The sequence below is a fragment of the Pongo pygmaeus genome, chromosome 1, assembly GCF_028885625.2.
Source record: "Pongo pygmaeus isolate AG05252 chromosome 1, NHGRI_mPonPyg2-v2.0_pri, whole genome shotgun sequence".
NCBI lineage: Eukaryota > Metazoa > Chordata > Mammalia > Primates > Hominidae > Pongo > Pongo pygmaeus.
In genome coordinates this window covers 198623431-198638810 of record NC_072373.2, presented here as the reverse complement: position 1 = coordinate 198638810, position 15380 = coordinate 198623431, and the positions used below count along the sequence as shown (strand labels likewise).

At 44.1% G+C, this 15380-nt stretch overlaps 1 protein-coding gene across 3 annotated transcripts in view; it reads left to right on the top strand.

Moving 5' to 3' along the window:
* Positions 1-15380, top strand: part of KPNA6 (karyopherin subunit alpha 6) — a 68301-nt gene that overhangs the window by 12977 nt on the left and 39944 nt on the right. Inside the window, exon 2 of one of the 3 annotated variants that reach the window (XM_063666532.1) lies at positions 8783-8906. The exons of the other annotated variants lie outside the window; for them this stretch is intronic. The gene's annotated coding sequence lies outside the window, so the exon portion shown is untranslated. The remainder of the gene's footprint in view (positions 1-8782; positions 8907-15380) is intronic. 3 annotated transcript variants of the gene reach the window in all.

Sequence of the window (15380 nt, the reverse complement as noted above, 5' to 3'; positions counted from 1 at the left end):
CTGCAACCTTCACCTCCCGAGTTAAAGCGTTCAAGCGATTCTCCTGCCTCAGCCTGCTGAGTAGCTGAGATTACAGGCATGTGCCACCATGCCCAGCTAATTTTTGTATTTTTAGTAGAGATGGGGTTTCAGCATGTTGTCCAGGCTGGTCTGGAATTCCTGACCTCAAGTGATCTGCCTCCCTCGGCCTCCCAAAGTGATTACAGGTGTAAGCTACTGCTCCTGGCAGTAACTAGGAGCTCTTTGAGTAATGTGGTAGTCCTGGCAGGAGATGATGGCAGCAGCTGAGATGGTAATGGTAGGGAATAAGAGAGTTAGGAATTTGAATCATCAGGACTTGGTTATTGATTTCATCTGGTGGCTGAAGCCAAGGGGGAAAAAAAATTAAGCATGACTCCTATGCCTGTTGCTTTGAGAGCAGAATGGATAGTGATGCTGACTTTAAATTTGTGCATTTTAAGGATTCTCTGACCTCCAGGGAAGTTGTTCAAAAATCAGTTGAATGTAGAAGTCTGGAGCTCAAGAGTGAGGCCTGGGAATGGAGATAGAGGTTTGATCATCTATTTATCTCTGTACATGGCAACTAAAACTATGGAGTGATTCATAACACTCAGGAAAAATGTGATGAGAGCTGGGCTAAAAAGCTGGCCAGGGTAGATCAGCTGTGATGTGCAGAAAGGAAGGAAACATCAGTAAGAACTAAAAGAAAACAAGGAGTGCTTGATGTCTTAAAAGCCAAGAGAAAGAGGCCAGGTGTGGTGGCTCACACCTGTAATCCCAGCACTTAGGGAGGCCGAGATGGGTGGATCACCTGAGGTCAGGAGTTCGAGATCAGCCTGGCCAACATGGTGAAACCCCAGCTCTACTAAAAATACAAAAGTTAGCCGGGCGTGGTGGTGTGTACCTGTAATCCCAGCAACTCAGGAGGCTGAGGCAGGAGAATCACTTGAACCCGGGAGGCAGAGGTTGCTGTGAAGTGAGATCGTGCCACTGCCCTCCAGCCTGGGTGACAGAACGACACTCGACTCAAACAAAAAAGCCAAGAGAGGCTGGGCGCGATGACTCATGCCTGTAATCCCAGCACTTTGGGAGGCCAAGGCGGGCGGATCACCTGAGGTCAGGAGTTCGAGAGCAGCCTAGCCAACATGGTGAAACCCTGTCTCTACTAAAAATATAAAAATTAGCTGGGCGTGGTGGCAGGCGCCTGTAATCCCAGCTACTCAGGAGGCTAAGGCAACAGAATTGCTTGAACCCAGGAGGCAGAGGTTGCAGTGAGCCGAGATCATATCATTGCACTCCAGCCTGGGAGACGAGCGAGACTTTGTCTCAAAAAACAAAATGTGAAACAAAACAAAAAAAAGCCAAGAGAAAGAGAGTATTTCAAAAATAAGGAAGTGGTTGTCAGGATTGAGTGCTGCCAAGAGAACAAGCGAAAAAAAAAAGACTGAAAATGTCTATTGAATTTAGCATCATGTACTTGGTAAGTGGCCTGTACAAAGACAGTTTTCATGGCATGGAAGTGCTAAGTAAGCTAAGAAATGAGAGAGGAGAGGCCTGGCACAGTGGCTGATGCCTGTAATCCTGGCACTTTGGGAGGCTGAGTTGGGAGGATCACTTGAGGTCAGCAGTTTGAGACCAGCATGTGCAACTTAGCGAGACCCTTTCACATTTTTAAAGAAAAAAGAAGAGAGAAGAGGCAAGCTGTTTTAAGAAGTTTGGGTGGGCCGGGTGCAGTGGCTCATGCCTGTAATCCTAGTACTTTGGGAGGCCGAGGCAGGCAAATCACCTGAGGCCAGGAGTTGGAGACCAGCCTAACCAACACAGAGAAACCCCATCTCTACTAAAAATACAAAAAATTAGCTGGGTGTGGTGGTGCATGCCTGAAATCCCAGCTACTCAGGAGGCTGAGGTAGGACAATCGCTTGAACCCGGTAGGCGGAGGTTGCAGTGAGCCGAGATCGCGCCATTGCACTCCAGCCTGGGCAACAAGAGCGAAACTTCATCTCAAAAAAAAAAAAGAAAAAAAAGTTTGGGTGTAAGGAGCAAAAAGGCAGTTTGATGAGACTCTTACAATGTCTAGGCAAGAGATTATGAAGACCTAAATTCGTGCAATGGTAGTAGGAATGGAGAAAAAGAGACAGAGTCCAGAAATAATTAGGAAATAATGCCGGCCATTCTTTATGATTGGATGTGATTGGATGTGGGGTGGGAGTTAAGGGAAACAGAACTGTCAAAGATTATTCCCATGTTTCTGGGATGAAAAACTTTGAAGGTATTGGTACAGATCACTAATCCAGTGTTTCCAGGCGTGGTGTTCCTCAACTTTTTTTTAATCACCTTCCTAGGGAACCTTTTTAGACCTTTTTTCCCCCCTAATGTACCTGTCCTATGAAATATTAATACTGAAATAAACTCTGTATCTTTTTATGTACCGAGTCTGTGCTTTATACATAAGAGTAAGTGTACAATTTAGTTTTTATTCAATGCATGGTTAAGAAAGACTAAACAGGGCAGGGCATGGTGGCTCATGCCTGTAATCCCAGCACTATGGGAGACTGAGGTAGGTGGATTGCTTGAGGTCAGGAGTTCAAGACCAGCCAGGACAACATGGTGAAACCCTGTCTCTACCAAAGATAAAAAATTAACTGGGTGTGGTAGCATGCATCTGTAGTCCCAGCTACTCAGAAGGCTGAGGTGGGAAGATTGCTTGAACCCCGGAGATTGAGGCTGCAGTGAGCCAAGATCATGCCACTGCACTCCATATTGGGCGACAGAGTGAGACCGTGTCTTAAAAAAAAAAAAAAAAAAAAAAAAGGCCAAGTGGCTCATGCCTGTAATCCCAGCACTTTGGGAGGCCAAGGCAGGTGGATCACGAGGTCAAGAGATTGAGACCATCCTGGCCAACATGGTGAAACCCCATCTCTACTAAAAATACAAAAATTAGCTGGGCGTGGTGGTGTGCACCAGTAGTCCCAGCTACTCAGGAGGCTGAGGCAGGAGAATTGCTTGAACCTGGGAGGTGGAGGTTGCAGTGAGCTGAGGTCATGCCACTGCAGTCCAGCCTGGCGACAGAGCAAGATTCTGTCTCAAAAAAAAAAAAAAAAAAAAAAAGGAATGACTAAACAAAATTTTTAGGTTAAAAATTTTTAACCTGAAATTTTTAGGTTAGGCTTAAACTCCTGAGCACTTTGGGAGATTGAGGAGGAACACTTGAGCCTAGGAGTTTGAGACCGGACTGAGCAACATGATCAAACCCCATGTCTACAGAAAATACAGTAATTAGCGGTGTGTAGTGGCATGCACCTGCAGTCCCAACTACTTTGGAGGGTGAAGTGGGAGGATAGATTGAGCCTAGGAGGTAGAAGCTGTAGTGAGCCAAGATCACATCACTGCACTCCAGCCTGGGCAACAGAGTGAGACCTGTCTTTAAAAAGAAAAAAATCTATTTGGGCTGGACAAGATGGCTCACGCCTATAAGCCCAGCACTTTGGGAGGCCAAGGCAGGAGGATTGCTTGAGGCCAGGAGTTCAAGGCCAGCCTGGGCAACATAGTGAGGCCTCATCTTTTTTTTTTTTTTTTTTTTTCCCAACAGTCTCTCGCTCTGTTGCCCAGGCTAGAGTGCAGTGGCGCGATCTCGGCTCACTGCAACCTCTGCCTCCTGGGTTCATACAGTTCTCCTGCCTCAGCCTCCTGAGTAGCTGGGATTACAGGCCCCCGCCACCACGCCTGGCTAATTATTTGTATTTTAGTAGAGACGGGGTTTCACCGTGTTGCCTAGGCTGGTCTCAAACTCCTGAGCTGAGGCAATCCTTCCGCCTTGGCCTCCCAAAGTGCTAAGATTACAGGTGAGCCAACGTGTTCGGCCGGCCTTGTCTTTTTTTAAAAGCTGTTTGCGTTTAACTTATTTATTTATTTTTGAGACGGAGTTTCACTCTGTCGCCCAGGCTGCAGTACAGTGGCGCAATCTCAGCTCACTGCAACCTCAGCCTCCTGAGTAGCCGGGACTACAGGCACATGCCACCATGCCCGGCTAAATTTTTGTATTTTAGTGGAGATGGTGTTTCACCATGTTGCCCAGGTCTCGAACTCCTGAGCTCAGGCAATCCACCCGCCTCGGCCTCCCAAAGTGCTAGGATTACAGGCCTGAGTCACCTCACCTGGCCTTAACTTAATTTTTATGGCTGTATTTGCTATGTAACTTTTAATGCAGTTTACTTGCTTACATAAATTGTATCAAATTACAATCCAGTTTGGCAGTTTGTATAAAAACAATGTAATCAAAACTTTAAAAATCATTCAAAACTAGAAAACTAGAATTTATCCAACAAAAGTAAAACAATTTGAAACAATTAAAAATTATTTAGTGAGTTTTTAGATTTTTGCTTGATAATGACCAAAGCCCAAGTCACACAATCCACTGAGGATAAAACATAAATAACATTCATGAGGCAGCCAACAGGCCTGCACAGGCCATCTCTTGCCATATCGAGATCCAGCAATCAATCAAGAGAAAGTTCCCCAGTTACAGCCATCTGGTCACCATAATTTTGTAGCATAGATCCTGCATATATTTTAGCTGCCTTCTATGAAGTCACTGTCAGTCTTGCTCATGTAATAGTAAGATTTTGTTGGGTAAGGTTGAGCTTTGGAGGGCTACGTACCATTCTAACGTCTAACTTTTTTTCTCCCTCGGCGACAAACCTATTTTGCCCTTTTGGGTATGATATTGCCCCCATTGAGAATGTATGCCTTTTAAGAAATTATTTATGCCAGATGTTTCAGAATCCTAATTTTTTGAATTTTAGAAAGTCATTATGGTGCATATAACTTGTATAACACCTCCAGTGAGGTTTGGGATAGAACCCTGTATAGTCAAATATTATGAATGTTTCTGTAGCAAAAATATCCAGTTGAAAATTAATTGAGACTATATATATATATAAGGACTATAAATAATCTCATGTGAGGTTCAGATTTTGCCGCCAAATGTTTTGAGACTATATTTACTAAAAAAAAAAAAAAAAACAAAAAAAAAAACCTTTCCTATTTTCAGAGCTTGTTTTTCTTTTAATTTTTCTTTTTTTTTTTTTTGGTAGAGATTGGGTCTTGCTTAGTTGCCTAGGCTGGTCGCAAACTCCTGGCCTCAAGCAATCCTCCTGCCTCAGCCTCCTAAAGTGCTAGAATTATAGGTATGAGCCATCGTGCCTGGCCTTGAGAGCCCCTTTGATTTCAGAATTCCAGGTAAGGAATTGTGGACCATGAATTAAGAGAAATATATAAGGAACAGGTTTATGGAGAAGAAGATGCTTTTTTTTCCCCCCATTTGAGGTACTTACAGACATGATTGGAAGGAACCCATGTTCCCTCTAGGTGTTAGGTATAGATTGCAGAAGTCATCAGCATTTTTTAATTTTTTGAGATGGAGTTTTTGCCCTGTTGCCCAGGCTGGAGTGCAGTAGTGTGATCTTGGCTCACTGCAACCTCCACCTCCTTGGTTCAAGTGATTCTTCTGCCTCAGCCTCCCAAGTAGCTGGGATTACAGGCACCCGCCACCACACCTGGCTAATTTTTGTATTTTTAGTAGAGACGAGGTTTCACCACGTTGGCCAGGCTGCTCTCGAACCCCTGACCTCAGGTGATCCACCCGCCTCAGCCTCCCAAAGTGCTAGGATTACAGGTGTGAGTCACTGCATCTGAACAGTCATCAATATTTAAATCACCCAAGAGGCTATAATTTTCTAATGAGTTATGATTGGAATTGCCCACTTTGAGGTGAAGTAAAGGGGGAAATAGGCCCTTTTTTAAACCCCTGGTCATTGGTTCCTTAAGTGTAGCTTTCAAGGGAATGAAGACAGAATGGAAGGATAAAGATTAAGAGAAAGAACTGAGTGTTGGAAGGAAAAGGAAAAACCAACTGTTCAATAGAAAGCAAGAAAATAATGGTTTTTTTTTTTGACCCTAACTTCCTGAAAATTTCCCTTATAAGGAATTTAGGCCTTTCACTGCAGGAGGTGAGAAGAAAAAGGGAACACCATTGATTCAGCATTTAGGCCCTAGATACTTTCACATTACCTCCTTAATCCTACAGGGCCCTATAAAGTTTATTGTGCCCATGTTATTTTATTTATTGCTTTCTGAAGACTTGCGCCATGAGAAATACCCCTGTTTTAGAGAGGCAGAAGCAGGACTAAGATAGTGGGTACTTTGCCCACAGTTATACAGTTGGGCTTGGAACTCAGTTCACCTGACTTCCGAATCAGTGCTCTTTCCACTACATCATGTTGGATCGAGTTGATAGAGTTTGAGGGTGAACATTGGATGTTTGTTCATGGCATGTCTTCTGGGAGTGGAGAGGATTCTTTGTGTGGCCTTTCAGCCTGGCTTTTCTCTCCCATTTCACCCTGGGCCTTTCTCACATGGGGCCTTAGAAGATTGCCTCCTAAATCTAACTCCCTCGTTTTTGATGAATACATACAGGTTAGAGAAATCCCTGTTTCCAATTTGTCAGAAGGGCTGTTGGAAAGGCCCTTTCTTGTATTGTTGCTAAGAGCTAAAAGGAAGAGCTAATCAGAGGGATTTTTATAATTCAGCTGACAGACAATGCAGAACCCTCTTTGTCTGAAGACTGGAGTTGGGGGTGGAGGGTACCGCAGAATAGAGGCCAGGTAGCCAGCAGTTTTGCTATTCTATCTCAGAGGCATTTTGCTGTGTGGACCTTTGTTTTTATGCCTCTTTAACCGAACTGGTCTTGTGCCCCAAACCCTTCAGAAATATTAACCATCTAGCCTTCGAAGACCACTTCAGAGCTTACCCACTCAGTAAAGAGAGTTCTCACTCTCACTCTCTGAACTCATTGTACAGTTACATTCATTATCTTTTGTATTCTTAGAGCTGTGAGTCTAAACTAAGTTGTAAAAGCTTCCTGAAGGTAGAAACAATTACACAGTGCCTATTTGAGATTGGAGATAACCATTTGGTTATCTGCAACACACACACGTACACACACACAATGCAAGTGCTTAGGAGCTATTCAGTGAATATTTTTGTGCTGGCTTAAATGGAAATTGAGCTCTTTCATTTTCCTACTTTAATTCGTTTTAGTCCCTTGTGGTACCTAGTGGTAGTGGCAGTGAAGTGTTCCTAGAAAGGTAAGAGCCACCTGATTCTATTTCAAATGAGATCGCTGGAAAATTTCTTTTGGAGAAACTGTTTGGACTATAGTTATCCTAGTCTTCTCCTATGTCTCCCTTCCACCTCTTACCTCCCTTCCGTAGATCTGAGCATTGTGTTTACATATTTATATATACACTCAAGGGCCAAAGGACTAGTAAATCCTAAGAGAGAATTAGGATTAGCAAACTAGAAGAACTAGGACTATATATATTTTTTATATTATTTGTGTATTTTTTATATATATATATATACACACACACATTTTTTTTTTCCTTAGACCCTGAGCTTTGAATATATAGTCATGTGTAGAGGAGATAGTTTTCCCCCGGTAGCCTTTAGCTAAACCACCTAGTTTATAAATTTAGCTTTGTTTCCTAGAGTGATTACTGTTCAGCCCAGTTCAGTGAAGATGCTACCAGAATATGAGCAGCCTTATTATGGTCCCATTGTGGACTGATCCAATTGTCCAGTAGAAGAAGAGCCTCTGCCATTGTTGTGGTGACTGGCAATTCTGACAGGCTTGCACATAACACCCTGAGAGCCTCATGTTGCCAGATCTGTTTCAAACTGTTTTCCCGTTTGCAACATTTCCTGGTCATGAATCTCTGAGAGAAATTCAGGAATTTTGAAAAGCCATCTTCAAATCTAACCTACTTTACCAGCATTGCATTTTACTGTTTACAAAGTACTCGGGTATGTATTCTCATTCAGTCTTCACTGTGACTCTGAGATAGTCTGGGTAGGGGTATGAAAATTAAGATACAGATAAATAACACCCAAGTTGCACAATTATTAAGTAGCAAGACTAAGAATTAGATCTGTCTTTTTAGCTCTTCTCACCAGTACCACACCACTTCCAATCAATGTGCCTGTTGGTGGTCCATCCAGCACAGCTACCTTCTGTCAGTACTAGATATTTCCCTCCCTCCCTCTCTCTCTCCCTCCCTCCCTCCCTTCCTTCCTCTTTTCTTTCTTTCTTTCTTTTTTTTCTTTTTTTGAGACAGGCTCTAGCTCTGTTGCCCAGGCTGGAGTGCAGTGTGAGATGTCAGCTTACTGCAACCTCTACCTACCTTCCAGGCTCAAGCCATCTTCCCACCTCAGTCTCCCTAGTAGCTGGGAGGCATGTACCACCATGCCTGGCTAATTTTTGTATTTTTTTTAGTAGAGATGGGGTTTCGCCATGTTACCCAGGCTGGTCTTGAATTCCTGGGCTCAAGCGATCTGTTTGATTCAAATGCGGTTGTTTTTGTTTTTCCTTTGAGGTGACAGCCTTCAAATGACTACCTAACTACTTGCCAGTCCCTATAATTTTGTTTCTCTGCATATTAGTATTTGTATCATTTGATATTTGTGTTTTTTTGTTGTTTTTGTTGTTTTGTTTTTATTTGGAGACAGGGTCTCGCTCTGTCACCCAGGCTGGAGTGCAGTAGCGCCATCATAGCTCACTGCAGCCTTGATCTCCTGGGCTCAAGTGATCGTCCTGCCTTAGCTTCCCAAGTATCTGGGACTACAAGTGTGCACCACCATGCCCAGCCAATATTTTTTATTTTTATTTTTAGTAGAGACGAGGTCTCACTATGTTTCCCAGGCTTATATTCTTTGTTCACAGCAAGAACTGGATCATACCTCAATTGAGAGATTGAATCAAACGTGTGGTGGAATTGAAAAGCAGCATTGACACTCCTGGGAGCACACTCCTTCCAGGAAACAACAAAGGAGTCCTCTTGTGGTTGGTATGCTGTCAAATAAGGAATATGTAGTGCTGGAAACATTCGCTCTCATGGAAATACCTGGTTTAATCTCTCCCACTTATTAGCTGGTTCTTCTGCAAGTTATGCCTCAGTTTGCCTACCTCTAAAATGAGAATTCTATGTGAGTCTAAGCTAATAATCAAATCCTTACTAAATCAATTATCAATCAAATATGAATTTTGCCTGAGAATGCCTCCCTCTACAGATATTAGAGATTGGGGTATTTGAAGGATATTTCAAATATAGTATCTTGGTTTTTAGTCTGGATTTAGTAGATAAAGATTTTTTTTTTTTTTTTTTTTACCATGGCCAGTGATTTTGAAAAGCATTCTAGACTGAACTTGAGAAGGCTGCTTCACAGCTAGTAGAGAGGACACAAGTGTGACTTTCTTGGCAAAGCATTGTGATCCTTGCCTGCCTTGGTGCCTAACAGAGGTCCTCTCCCAGCAGGTCATGGAAAATAAGTAACTTGACACAGGAAAGGAACTTGTATACTGAAAGTCAGTTGGTTTGATAAGTTGATTTAATCACAAAAGTCATTAACGTTGAAGGCATCTCAGGCCAGACGCAGGGTCTCATACCTGTAATCCCAGCACTTTGGGAGGCCGAGACGGGCAAATCACTTGAGGTCAGGAGTTTGAGACTGCCCTGGCCAACATCGTGAAACCCCGTCTCTACTAAAAATACAAAAATTAGCCGGGCATGGTGGTGCATGCCTGTAGTCCCAGCTGCTCAGGAGGCTGAGGTGGGTGAATCACTTGAACCCTGAGATTGCACCACTGCACTCCAGCCTAGGCAACAGAGCGAGACTCTGTCTCAAAGAAAAAAAAAAGTCACAGGCATCTCAAAGAAGTTCATTAAGAAAGGGCTCATGTGGATCACTGATTTATTTTTATTATATTAATGTGCTAATTGCTATATATAATGCCTAAAAAGAATAGATAAACATATGCAGAAGAATTAATTTGGACCCCTGCCTCACATCATACACAAAAAATTAACTCACTGGATCAAAGACCTAAATGTAAGAACTAAAACCATAAAATTACTATAAGAAAAAATAGGGGGCCGGGCACAGTGGTTCACACCCGTAATCCCAGCACTTTGGGAGGCCAAGGCGGATGGATCACCTGAGGTCAGCAATTCGAGACCAGCCTGGCCAACATGGTGAAACCCTGTCTCTACTAAAAATACAGAAATTAGCCAGGACTGGTGGCGGGCGTCTGTAATCCCAGCTACTCGGGAGGCCGAGGCAGGAGAATCACTGGAACCCGGGAGGTGGAGGTTGCAGTGAGCCGAGATTGCGCCACTGCACTCCCGCTGGGTGACAAGAGCGAAACTTCATCTCAAAAAGAAAAAAATTTTAGGGGTATATCTTCATGGCTTTGGAGTAGGCAATGATTTTGTTAGATAAGACGCCGAAGGCTGGGCATGGTGGCTCATGCCTGTAATCCCAACACTTTGGGAGGCCAAGGCAGGAAGATCACTTGAGCCCAGGAGTTCAAGACCAACCTGGGCAACAAAGTGAGACCCTGTCTCTACTTTTATTTTTTAAAGTAAAAAAAGATTTAAAAATTTAAAAAGACACTGAAAACACACACAACCACATACATACATACACATATATATGTATGTATATATATATTTAAATCTTAAGTCTATATATACACACACATATATATATACATATATACATATATATGTGTGTGTATATATAGACTTAAGATTTAAAACTTTTGGCCAGGTGCAGTGGCCTACACCTATAATTCCAACAGTTTGGGAGGACAAGTCAGGCAGATTGCTTGACCACTGCACCCCACCATTTTTTCTTCTAATTTTCTGCCTCCCTGTCAGGGAATCCAGCCTGGCCTCTGGTGTGACAGGCAGGGATACTATAGAAATGAGGATACATTTTCACTTTCTTGATGGTGCCTTTTATTTACTTTTTATTTTTTATATTTATTTATTTTTTATTTATTTATTTATTTTTTTGAGACGGAGTCTTGCTCTGTTGCCCAGGCTGTAGTGCAGTGGCGTAATCTCGGCTCACTGCAACCTCCGCTTTCCAGGTGGAAGCAATTCTCCTGCCTCAGCCTCCCAAGTAGCTGGGATTACAGGTATGCACCACCATACCCGGCTGATATTTGTATTCTTAGTAGAGACAGGGTTTCACCATGTTGTCCAGGCTGGTCTTGAACTCCTGACCTCAGGTGATCTGCCCCCCTTGGCTCCCCAAAGTGCGGGGATTACAGGCATGAGCCACCACGCCGGGCCCAATGGTGTCTTTTAAAGCATTAAAGTGTTTTATTTTATTTTGTTTTGTTTGAGCCTGTTGCCCAGGCTAGAGTGCTGTGGTGTGATCACAGCTCACTACAGCCTCAACCGCAAGGGCTCAGGCAATCCTCCCACCTCCCAGGTAGCTGGGACTATAGGCACATGCCCCCATGCCTGGCTTTTTGTATTTTTTATAGAGATAGGGTTTTGCCATGTTGCCCAGACTGGTCTCAAATTCCTGGGCTCAAGTGATCTGCCTGCCTCAACCTCCCAAAGTGGGAATACAGGCGTGAGCCACCATTTCCAGTCAGTGCAGCCATTTTATTTTAAAAATATGGGGTCCCGGCCCGGCCCGGCACGGTGGCTCAAGCCTGTAATCCCAGCACTTTGGGAGGCCGAGGCGGGCGGATCACAAGGTCAGGAGATCAAGACCATCCTGGCTAACATGGTGAAACCCCGTCTCTACTAAAAATACAAAAAATTAGCCGGGCGTGGTGGCAGGCGCCTGTAGTCCCAGCTACTCCGGAGGCTGAGGTAGGAGAATGGCGTGAACCCCGGAGGCGGAGCTTGCAGTGAGCCGAGATGGCGCCACTGCACTCCGGCCTGGGCGACAGAGCGAGACTCCGTCTCAAAGAAAAAAGAAAAAATACATACATATGGGGTCCCACTCTGTTGCCCAGGCTGGTCTCAAACTCCTGGGCTCCAATGATCCACCTGCCTCAGCCTCCAAAAGTGTTGGGATTACAGATGTGAGCCACGGTGCCTGGCCCCAAAATATTTTTTTAAGTGGTTGCATGGCTGGGCGCGGGGTCTCACACCTGTAATCCCAGCACTCTGGGAGGCTGAGGCAGGCAGATCACTTGAGCCTAGGAATTTGAGACTAGCCTGGAAAACATGTTGAAACCTCATCTCTACAAAAAATATGAAAATTAGCCGGGTGTGGTGGTACACACCTGTAGTCCCAGCTACTCAGGAGGCTGAGGTAAGAGGATTGCTTGAGTCTGGGAGGTTGGGGCGGCAGTGAGCCATGATTGCACCACTGCACTCCAGCCTCGGTGACAGAGCAAGACCTTGTCTTAAAAAAAAAAAAAAAATTGTGGAGATTAGAAAGCAGTAGGATAACAAAGTGCTGAAAGAGGCCAGGTGCAGTGGTTCATACCTGTAATCCAGCACTTTGAGAGGCCAAGGCCAGAGGATCACTTGAGCCAAGAAATTCAAAACCAGCCTGGGCAACATCACAAGACCTAGTCTATACAAAAAAAAAAAAAAAATTACTTGGACATGATGGCATGGGCCTGTGGTCCCAGCTATGTGGGAGGCTGAGGTAGGAAGATTGCCTCACAAGGTCTAGGCTGCAGGGAGTTGATTGCACTACTGCATTCCAGCCTGTATGACAGAGCAAAAACCTGTCTCAAAAACAAAACAAAACAAAAAAGCAAAGTGCTGAAAGAAAAACCGTCAAGCAAGAATTCTATATCTGGCCAGGCGGCATGGGCGTGGTGGCTCACCCCTGTAATCCCAGCACTTTGGAGGCCGAGACAGGCGGATCACTTGAGGTCAGGAGTTCGAGACCAGCCTGGCCAACATGGTGAAACCCCGTCTCTACTAAAAATACAAAAATTAGCCAGGTGCAGCGGCGGGCATCTGTAATCCCAGCTACTGCGGAGGCTGAAGGAAGAGAATTGCTTGAGGCCGGGCGTGGTGGCTCATGCCTGTAATCCCAGCACTTTGGGAGTCTGAAGTGGGTGAATCACCTGAGGTCCGTAGTTCGAGACCAGCCTGGCCAACGTGGTGAAACCTCGTCTCTACTAAAAATACAAAAAAAATTTTTTTTTGTATTTAAAAAATGGGTGGTGGGCCCCTGTAGTCCCAGCTACTGGGGAGGCCGAGGCAGGAGAATTGCTTGAACCCGGGAGGCGGAGGTTGCAGTGAGCCGAGATTGCACCATTGCACTCCAGCCTTGGTGACAGTACAACACTTCATCTCAAAAAAAAAAAAAAAAAAGCTATATCTAACAAAACTGCCCTTCTAAAATGAGGGAGAAATTAAGATATTTCCAGATAAACAAAAGCTTAGGGGGGTTGTTACCACTAAACCTGCAGTGACTTAGCCTATGATCTTAGCACTTTAGGAGGCTGAGGCAGGAAGATCACTTGAGCCCAGGAATTCAAGACTAGCCTGGGCAACATAACAAAACCCCGTCTCTACTCAAAATACAAAAATTAGCCAGATGTGGTGGTGCGCGCCTGTAATCTCAGCTACCTGGGAGGCTGAGGCAGGAGAATCGCCAGAACCCGGGAGGCAAAGGCTGGAGTGAGCTGAGACCATGCCACTGCACTCAAACCTGGGCAACAGAGCAAGAGTCTGTCTCAAAAAAAAAAAAAAAAAATGCTATAAAAAGAATATACTGATATATGCTAAAACATGGATGAACCTCAAAATCATTACGCTAAGTGAAAGAAGCCAGTCAAAGACCACATATTGTATGGTTCTATTTAAATGAAATGTCCAGAGCAGGCAAATCTGTAAGAAATAGAAAGTACCTTAGTGATTGTTTACAGCTTAGGTGGGTGAGCATTGGGGGTGACAGCTAAAGAGTAATGGAGTTTCTTTTTTTAAAATTTTATTTTATTTTTTTTACTTTTTTTTTTCCTTCGAGACGGAGTCTTGCTCTGTAGCCCAGCCTGGAGTGCAGTGGCACAATCTCAGCTCACCTCAACCTCTGCTTTCCAGGTTCAAGCGATTCTCCTGCCTCAGCCTCCTGAGTAGCTGGGACTACAGGCACGTGCTACCACTCCTGGCTTATTTATTTATTTACAGACAGAGTTTCACTCTTGTTACCCAGGCTGGAGTGCAGTGGTGCAATCTCAGCTCACCGCAACCTCCACCTCGCGGGTTCAAGTGATTTTCCTGCTTCAGCCTCCCAAGTAGCTGGGATTACAGGCATGCGCCACCACACCTGGCTAATTTTGTAGTTTTAGTAGAGGTGGGGTTTCTCCATGTTGGTCAGGCTGGTCTTGAACTCCCGACCTCAGGTGATCTGTCCCCCTCAGCCTCCCAAAGTGCTGGGATTACATGTGTGAGCCACCGCGCCTGGCCAATTTATTTTTAGTAGAGACAGGGTTTTGTCATGTTGGCCAGGCTGGTCTCAAACTCCTGACCTCAAGTGATCCACCCACTTCAGCCTCCCAAATTGCTAGAATTACAGGCGTGAGCCACCATGCTCGGCCATTTTTTTTTTTTTTTTTTAGAGGCAGAGTCTAATTATGTTGCCCAGACTGGTCTTGAACTGACCTGAAGTGATCCACCCACTTCAGCCTCCCAAATTGCTAGAATCACAGGCGTGAGCCACCATGCTTAGCCTTTTTTTTTTTTTTTTTTTTTCGAGGCAGGGTCTTATTATGTTACCCAGACTAGTCTTGACCTCCTGGGCTCAAGTGATCCGACCACCTCTGCCTCCCGAAGTGCTGGAATTACAGGCATTAGCTGCCATGCCCGGCCTTAGAGTTATGGGTTTTTTTTTTCTTTTTAGAATGATGAAGATGTTCTAAAATTGTGCTAATGGTTGCCCAGCTCTATAAATACACCAAAAATCATACTAAATATACTAAAAATGTATGAATTGTATGGTATATGAATTACATCTCAATAAACCTATTACCAAAGGAAATAAAAATAATAGGACTTCTTTGCCAACAGGACACTTAAAAGTCTGCACAAATAGATAGGATCACTTAAAAATTCTAACATGCTCTTTAATTTGTATTAATAGAATTTAACCAGAGGCTCCAAACTAGTAGTCTGTAGGCCACACTTGGCTTGTAGTAGATGTGTCTTACAGGGACTAATATGTTTTTCAAAAATTAAACAAACATTAAACAGTTGGCTGTATATAAAATCCACATTTCTAGCTTCTTTTTTTTTTTTTTTTTTGAGATGGCGTTTCGCTCTTGTTGCCCAGGCTGGAGTGCAAGGACGTGATCTTGGCTCACTGAAACCTCCTGGGTTCAAGTGATTCTCCTGCCTCAGCCTCCCAAGTAGCTGGGATTACAAGTGCCTGCCACCACACATGGCTAATTTTTTTTGTATTTTTAGTAGAGACAGGGTTTCACCATGTTGACCAGGCTGGTCTCAAACTCCTGACCTGAGGTGATCTGCCCACCTTGGCCTCCCAAAGTGCTG